Source organism: Harpia harpyja, chromosome 14 (assembly GCF_026419915.1).
Source record: "Harpia harpyja isolate bHarHar1 chromosome 14, bHarHar1 primary haplotype, whole genome shotgun sequence".
Lineage (NCBI taxonomy): Eukaryota > Metazoa > Chordata > Aves > Accipitriformes > Accipitridae > Harpia > Harpia harpyja.
Window position 1 is genome coordinate 14691975 of NC_068953.1, and position 7658 is coordinate 14699632.

The 7658-nt window shown below is 52.5% G+C and overlaps 1 non-coding gene across 1 annotated transcript; it reads right to left on the reverse strand.

Annotated features, from left to right (window-relative positions):
• Nucleotides 1–585: 585 nt before the first annotated feature.
• On the reverse strand, nt 586–667 carry TRNAS-GCU (transfer RNA serine (anticodon GCU)). The gene has a single exon. It is a non-coding gene; the product is annotated as a tRNA-Ser (tRNA).
• Between the last annotated feature and the right edge of the window lie 6991 nt (nt 668–7658).

The following is a 7658-nucleotide window of genomic DNA, read 5'->3' on the forward strand; positions in this document are numbered from 1 at the left end:
TTGGACTAAAGGATCTCAGGAGGTCCCTTGCAACCCCAACGATTCTGAGATTCTGTGAACAGATAAGAGCAATGTCTCCCATAGCAAAATACCTTACCTGAAATGTTCTGTGACTGGAAGTGCTTTACGCCTATTTTGGTTTTCGTTCCCATGGCTGGTTGAGCCTTACCGAAGGCAAGGTAAACAACATCCACCGCTCTTCCCTTCCCCACCAAGCTAGTCACCTCGCTGTAGAAGGCTACCAGCTTGGTTAAGCATGACTTCTCCTTTGTAAATCCATGCTTGCTACTCCCAGCCACCTTCCTGTGCTACCTATGTTTGGAAACTACTTCCAAGATGTTCTGCTCTATCGTCTTCCCAGGGACTGCGGAGAGGCTGACCATCCTGTGAGTTCCCTGGATCTTCGTCCTCTCCCTTCTTGTTCCTCTTGCCTATGTGGAGACAGAAGAGGTTGAGGTGTGTCCTGAGCCACTTCAAACCCTTGCAAGTTTCTTTTCAGGCCACTCTCATCTCAAAACAAAGGCTTACTTGGGGGCACACATCGAGCTGCTCACACTCAGAAACTCTGACCATTGTTGGGCTGACCGACGAGGATGGGATTCGAACCCATGCGTGCAGAGCACAATGGATTAGCAGTCCATCGCCTTCACCACTCGGCCACCTCGTCAGCATGCTGCTGCCACTCCTGCCACTGCTGCCGCTGCTCCTGCTGCTGCTTCTCCTGCTCCTGCTCCTGCTCCTGCCACTGCTGCTGCCACTGCTCCTGATCTTGCTGTTCCTGCTCCTGCTCCTGCTCCTGCTCCTGACACCTACACCTTTTTAACCTGCTTCTTGACATGGCAGAGAAGGAGCCAGCCTCCAGCTTTTGCCTTTTGGGACTGGTCCACTCTCCCGACAGCTGGGCTCAGCTCCAGGGACCTTTCGGAAATAGGTCTCAGCATTCACATCAGAAAATGACTGAACAGCGGAGCCCCACGCTCCTTCCCAGGAAGGAACACGGGAGAGCGACCCCGGCGTGGCTCAGCGCCTCCAAAGGACTTGAGCCTGGCTTTGAGATTAATTTGTCACCAGCCACGTTCCCCTCGCACTCTGGAAGGATACCACCAGCTCATACGGACAGGAGTCACTCACACTTGACTGGTGGACTTTTCACCAGGTGTTGTGGTTTAACCCCAGCCAGCAACTAAACACCATGCAGCCGCTCACTCACTCCCCCCCACCCAGTGGGATGGGGGAGAAAATCGGGAAAAGAAGCAAAACCCGTGGGTTGAGATAAGAACGGTTTAATAGAACAGAAAAGAAGAAACTAATAATGATAATGATAACACTAATAAAATGACAACAGCAATAATGAAAGGATTGGAATGTACAAATGATGCACAGTGCAATTGCTCACCATCCGCCGACCGACACCCAGCCAGTCCCGGAGCGGCGAATCCCTGCCCCCCACTTCCCCGTTCCTATACTGGATGGGACGTCACATGGTATGGAATACCCCGTTGGCCAGTTTGGGTCAGGTGCCCTGGCTGTGTCCTGTGCCAACTTCTTGTGCCCCTCCAGCTGGGTATGAGAAGCTGAAAAATCCTTGACTTTAGTCTAAACACTACTGAGCAACAACTGAAAACATCAGTGTTATCAACATTCTTCGCTCTGAACTCAAAACATAGCACTGTACCAGCTACTAGGAAGACAGTTAACTCTCTCCCGGCTGAAACCAGGACAGTATCCACCCCTTATTCTATACCATTGACGTCATGCACAGTTCCCATACCTTTAGTTACATCCTGATCAATCATCACCTTTCCATTCCTTTAAGACATATGAGCAATGATATATATATATGTATACACACACAGAGATATCATTCCTTTAGTTCATGGGTCATGTTCATAAAACGTTCATTGAGTTCATTTAGTTTCCGACTCTGGGCTCCATCTGTCATACCAGTCTTTTCTGGGCAGGAGGGATGGTGCAAAGTCCTCTCAGTCGGTAGAGCAGAATTGGGCTTCAGTGCAGTGTGACAAGCAGGTGACATTTGGCGCAGCAGGAGGATGGTGTGTACCGTTGGATTGTTGCATGCTGGAGTCAGTTCTGGTTCCATCACTACTGCGCTTTGCTCAGTTTTATCACAGTTCTTTTCTTGCTTGATCTAAGTGATTCTTACTATAGTACTATGGATATAGCACATAATTATAGTAAGGATAACATACAGTAGCAGGGTTATATAGCAACTAATATACAGTTTAATTCTGGCTGTTCTCACCTAAAATTAAATCCCCTTGAGGCACACATCGGACTTCCCCATCTTTTCGCATCACCCACCAAGTGCACCCAGGCCCTTGAGCAAAAGCAATCCCACAAATGGGTTTACCTTTGCCTGAGGCAGGAGTAACCCAGACTGTCTTCCCTAACATATTTTTTTATGTGCACTACAGGGACTTTATCCCCTTCTACAGTATGTAAAAATTCTGACTGGGCAGGGCCACCCCGATTGGCAGATCCTCTGGTGTTGACTAACCAGGTGGCTTTTGCTAAATGTGTATCCCAATGTTTGAAAGTTCCACCCCCCATTGCTCTCAATGTAGTCTTTAACAGTCCATTGTATCGCTCAATTTTCCCAGAGGCTGGTGCATGATAGGGGATATGATACACCCACTCAATGCCATGCTCTTTGGCCCAGGTGTCTATGAGGTTGTTTCGGAAATGAGTCCCGTTGTCTGACTCAATTCGTTCTGGGGTGCCATGTCGCCACAAGACTTGCTTTTCTAGGCCCAGGATAGTGTTCCGGGCGGTGGCATGGGGCACAGAATATGTTTCCAGCCATCCAGTGGTTGCTTCCACCATCATAAGCACATAGCGCTTGCCTTGGCGAGTTTGTGGGAGTGTGATATAGTCAATCTGCCAGGCTTCTCCATATTTATATTTCAGCCATCGCCCTCCATACCACAGGGGCTTTAACCACTTGGCTTGCTTAATTGCAGCACATGTTTCACATTCATGGATAACCTGTGCGATAGTGTCCATGGTCAAGTCCACCCCTCGGTCACGAGCCCATCTATATGTTGCATCTCTTCCCTGATGGCCTGAAGCATCATGGGCCCACCGAGCCATAAATAGCTCACCCTTATGTTGCCAGTCCAGGTCCACCTGAGCCACTTCAATCTTGGCAGCCTGATCCACCTGTTGGTTGTTTTGATGTTCTTCAGTGGCCCGACTCTTGGGTATGTGAGCATCTACATGACGTACTTTTACAACCAGATTCTCTAGCCGGGATGCAATATCTTGCCACAGTGCGGCAGCCCAGATGGGTTTACCTCTGCGCTGCCAGTTGCTCTGCTTCCATTGCTGTAGCCACCCCCACAGGGCATTTGCCACCATCCATGAGTCAGTATAGAGATAGAGCACTGGCCACTTTTCTCTTTCAGCAATATCTAATGCTAGCTGGATGGCTTTCACCTCTGCAAACTGACTCGATTCACCTTCTCCTTCAGCAGTTTCTGCAACTTGTCGTGTAGGACTCCATACGGCAGCTTTCCACCTCCGATGCTTTCCCACGATGCGACAGGATCCGTCAGTGAACAGGGCATATTGCCTCTCATTTTCTGGCAGTTTATTATACAGCGGGGCCTCTTCAGCACGTGCCACCTCCTCCTCTGGCGACATTCCAAAATCTTTGCCTTCTGGCCAGTCCATGATCACTTCCAAAATTCCTGGGCGACTGGGGTTTCCTATGCGAGCCCGTTGTGTGATCAGTGCAATCCACTTACTCCACGTGGCATCAGTCGCGTGATGTGTAGAGGAGACCCTCCCTTTGAACATCCAGCCCAGCACTGGCAGTCGGGGTGCTAAGAGGAGCTGTGTTTCAGTACCAACAACTTCTGAGGCAGCTTGAACTCCTTCATATGCTGCCAATATCTCTTTTTCAGTTGGAGTATAGCGAGCTTCGGATCCCCGATATCCTCGACTCCAAAACCCCAGGGGTCGGCCTCGGGTCTCCCCAGGTGCTTTCTGCCAGAGGCTCCAGGTAGGGCCATTCTCCCCAGCTGCAGTATAGAGCACATTTTTAACATCTTGTCCTGTCCGGACTGGTCCAAGGGCTACTGCGTGAACAATCTCCCGTTTAATTTGTTCAAAGGCTTGTTGTTGCTCAGGGCCCCATTGAAAATCATTCTTCTTTCGGGTCACTTGATAGAGAGGGCTTACAATCAGACTGTAATTTGGAATATGCATTCTCCAAAACCCCACGACACCTAAGAAGGCCTGTGTTTCCTTTTTATTAGTTGGTGGAGACATAGCTGCTATTTTGTTAATCACATCCATTGGGATCTGACGACGCCCATCTTGCCATTTTATTCCTAAAAACTGGATCTCCCGTGCAGGTCCCTTGACCTTACTTTCTTTTATGGCAAAACCGGCTTTCAGAAGGATTTGGATTATTTTCTTCCCTTTCTCAAAGACTTCTTCTGCCGTGTTGCCCCATACGATGATGTCATCAATGTATTGCAGGTGTTCCGGAGCTTCACCTTTTTCCAGTGCAGTCTGGATTAGTCCATGGCAAATGGTGGGGCTGTGTTTCCACCCCTGGGGCAATCGATTCCAAGTGTACTGGACACCCCTCCAAGTAAAGGCAAATTGTGGACGACACTCTGCTGCCAGAGAGATTGAGAAAAACGCATTAGCAATGTCAATTGTAGCATACCACTTGGCTGCCTTTGACTCTAGTTCGTATTGAAGTTCTAGCATATCTGGAACGGCAGCACTCAGCGGTGGCGTAACTTCATTCAGGCCGCGATAGTCAACTGTTAGCCTCCACTCCCCATTAGACTTTCGCACGGGCCATATGGGACTATTAAAAGGTGAGCGGGTTTTGCTGATCACTCCTTGGCTCTGGTGCCATACTGACTCCTGGGACCTGTTTCTGCCTGTACGCAGTGAGTGCGTTTCTGCTGTGAGCTGCGGCACTGGGTCGACCGTCCTGGCAGGATGGCACAACAGCCCCAGAGCATGGCCCTGCTGGAAATGACAGCAGAAGCGAGACAGAGCCATCTGTCCTCTGCAGGACAAAACAACGATCCCCTCCCAAGACCCTTCCCCCAAACAGCACGGCCGCCCGGGTGAGAGCGTGGCCCACCTTCCCAAGCAGCGTGGGTAGTCAGAGGCCTTTTCCAGGCAGCTCTCAGGGCTGGCGACACGTGCCTGGCCTTTGAGCTCCCCCCCAACCTTCCCAGACCGACTGGCCCAGTCTCCTCTATGTCTCGTAGGGCAGCAGGGAGCACCATCTGGTGCCACTCAGTGGCTGCAGCCTCAGTCCGGTGGTCTGTCACACCGGTCCGTCAAAAAAGCAGGCTCCCCAGGCCCTGGACACATAGGGGCGGCAACTTCCCTCAATTTGGTCTGTGCTCCAGAATTGTCCGGGAGTGGGAACGTCAGGGCACGTCCATGATGTCCTCCTTTGGCTGCAGTTTCACCAAGGAGCATGACAGGATTTCAAGGAGTCACCAAGCGGTTGGGCAAGATGCTAACAGCCATGATGTGATGACAACACTGTACAAAAAGCTGCATTTCTGCAGGAATGCGGACATGAGGTTGCGCCTAGGGTCCTCTGCACGTCTGAATCCATTTCCCCCAGAGCCCCTCACGCCAGTGCACGGATGATTCGCACCGAGGTGGAGCTAAGGTCTCTCATAGTGCCTCGGCACTTTTTGGTGACTCACACGTGAGTACTGGAAAACTGTGATGAGTGCAGAAACAGAGCACCACAGGACAGCACGAGACTCAGTATGGGATGTTTTGGGGGAGGAACCAGAGGTGGGGGAAGGGAGGGTTCAGGGCAGCCCTGGGAGGAAGAAACGTGAGAAAACTAGAGGGAAGATGGGATAACATGGCTGTCACTCAGGAAATGGTTGCTGTTTGGGATGCTTGCCTGGCCATGCCCTGCTTCTGATCAGTGCAGCCCGTCCTGGCTTCTTCTCAAGTTCTATTCCTAACTAATTTCCCTGGCGAGGGGCTCTCTATTTTGTGTGTATGTGTGTGCGCGTGCGCGTGTGTGTGTATGGAAGTCTAGGGGCCAGCAACTGGAGTCAAACCACAGGTCGCCGTGGTTCCTGTGTTGGTGGTGCCAGTCACTGGAGTGGGACCAGAGGTCATTGGGAGTGTTTGTCTGGGGTGCCGGCACCTGGACAGACCAGGGTGAGTGGAAATAATGTGCCAGCAAGTGGAGCATGTCTGGGTATGCAAGTCAGTGTGCCCGTCTACCCTGTAGCTGCTCCCTGGCGCCAGTTGGCCTGGACACCGTGGTCCTTCTGGTAGCCAGCTCCTCCAGTTCTCTCGCCCCTCGAGACTCGCACACAGACACAAACAGGCTCTATGGTGTCTCTGGCAGTTGGCCAGGACTCTCTGGTACCTCTTGTAGCCAACTCCTTCTGTGACCTCACCCTTAGAGGCACACACCCGTTCCCCCAGGGCTGCTGTCCCCAGCGCTTAACAGGCAAACTGCCCAGTCTGTGTGCAGCAGTGGCGTGTCGAGCAGCACCAGACTGAGGGGCAGCTGAGGCAGGAGAGCAACCCTGCATTCAGCAGGATCAGGCTGCTCTTTCCTCTGCCGCCATCAGCAGCACTGGCAGGATGAGCCCTCCCCAGCCTCTGGCTCAGCTGCACCTGGCAGCCAGCAAGGGTGGGAAAAGGGAAATGGGTTTGTGCTGCTCTTACCAGGGGTGTCCTGAATCAGGCTGGGAACAGGTTTCAGCTGGTGAGCCAGGAGAGCAGGAGAACTGCAGTAAACCCAAATGAAAACAGCTTCCCCCAGCCCCGCACTTCCCAGGCACAGCCTCACTCCTCCCATTCTGACTCTTTGGCCCCCTCTCACCTCCAGGTGGCACAGGGGGATGGGGAATGGGGCTGCAGGTGGCCCACAGCACCTCGTCTCTGCCACCCTGTCCTCCTCCCGCCATTCCCCTGCTCCTGCCTGGGCCCTGTGGGCCACAGCTTTGGCCAGAGAACCTGCTGCTGAGTGGGCTCCTCCCTAGGGACTGCAGCTCCTGCCAGGAGCCTGCTCCAGCCTGGGCTCCTCTCCACAGCCTGCAGCTTCCTGGTGGAGTGGTAGATGGCTGCCTGAGGGTGACAGCGGCGGTGGCTGGATCCTCTTGTAGACAGCCATTTTAGAGAATGACAGGCTACTTGAAGCTGGCCAGGAGATCACCTGGAGGGTGAAGTCACCTGGCCCCAGCCCCCTGCTCAAGCAGGACCACCTGCAGCTGGTTGTCTACGACCATGTCGAGAGGGCTGTGGAACATCCCCAAGGATGGAGACTCCACAGGCTCCCTGGGCAGCCTGTGCTGGTGCTCGTCACCCGCACAGTACCCTTTGCACTTCCCCTTGCTGAACTGCATGAGGTCCCTGTCAGCCCATCTCTCCAGCCTGCCCAGGTGCCTTAGGATGGCAGCACGACCCCCTGGCCTAGGCGCCACTCCTCCCACTTTGGTGTCATCTGCCAACTGTCACATCCCAGTTTCTTGGGACGATGACTCAGGTTTGCTGATTCCCAGGTCAGGATTAAGGTGAAACGACACCAAGGATCCTTTAACTCACAAACCTCAACTTTTATTCGCTCACAACAAGAATTGCCATGGTCACAAGAATTGGCATGAAACTACATCAGT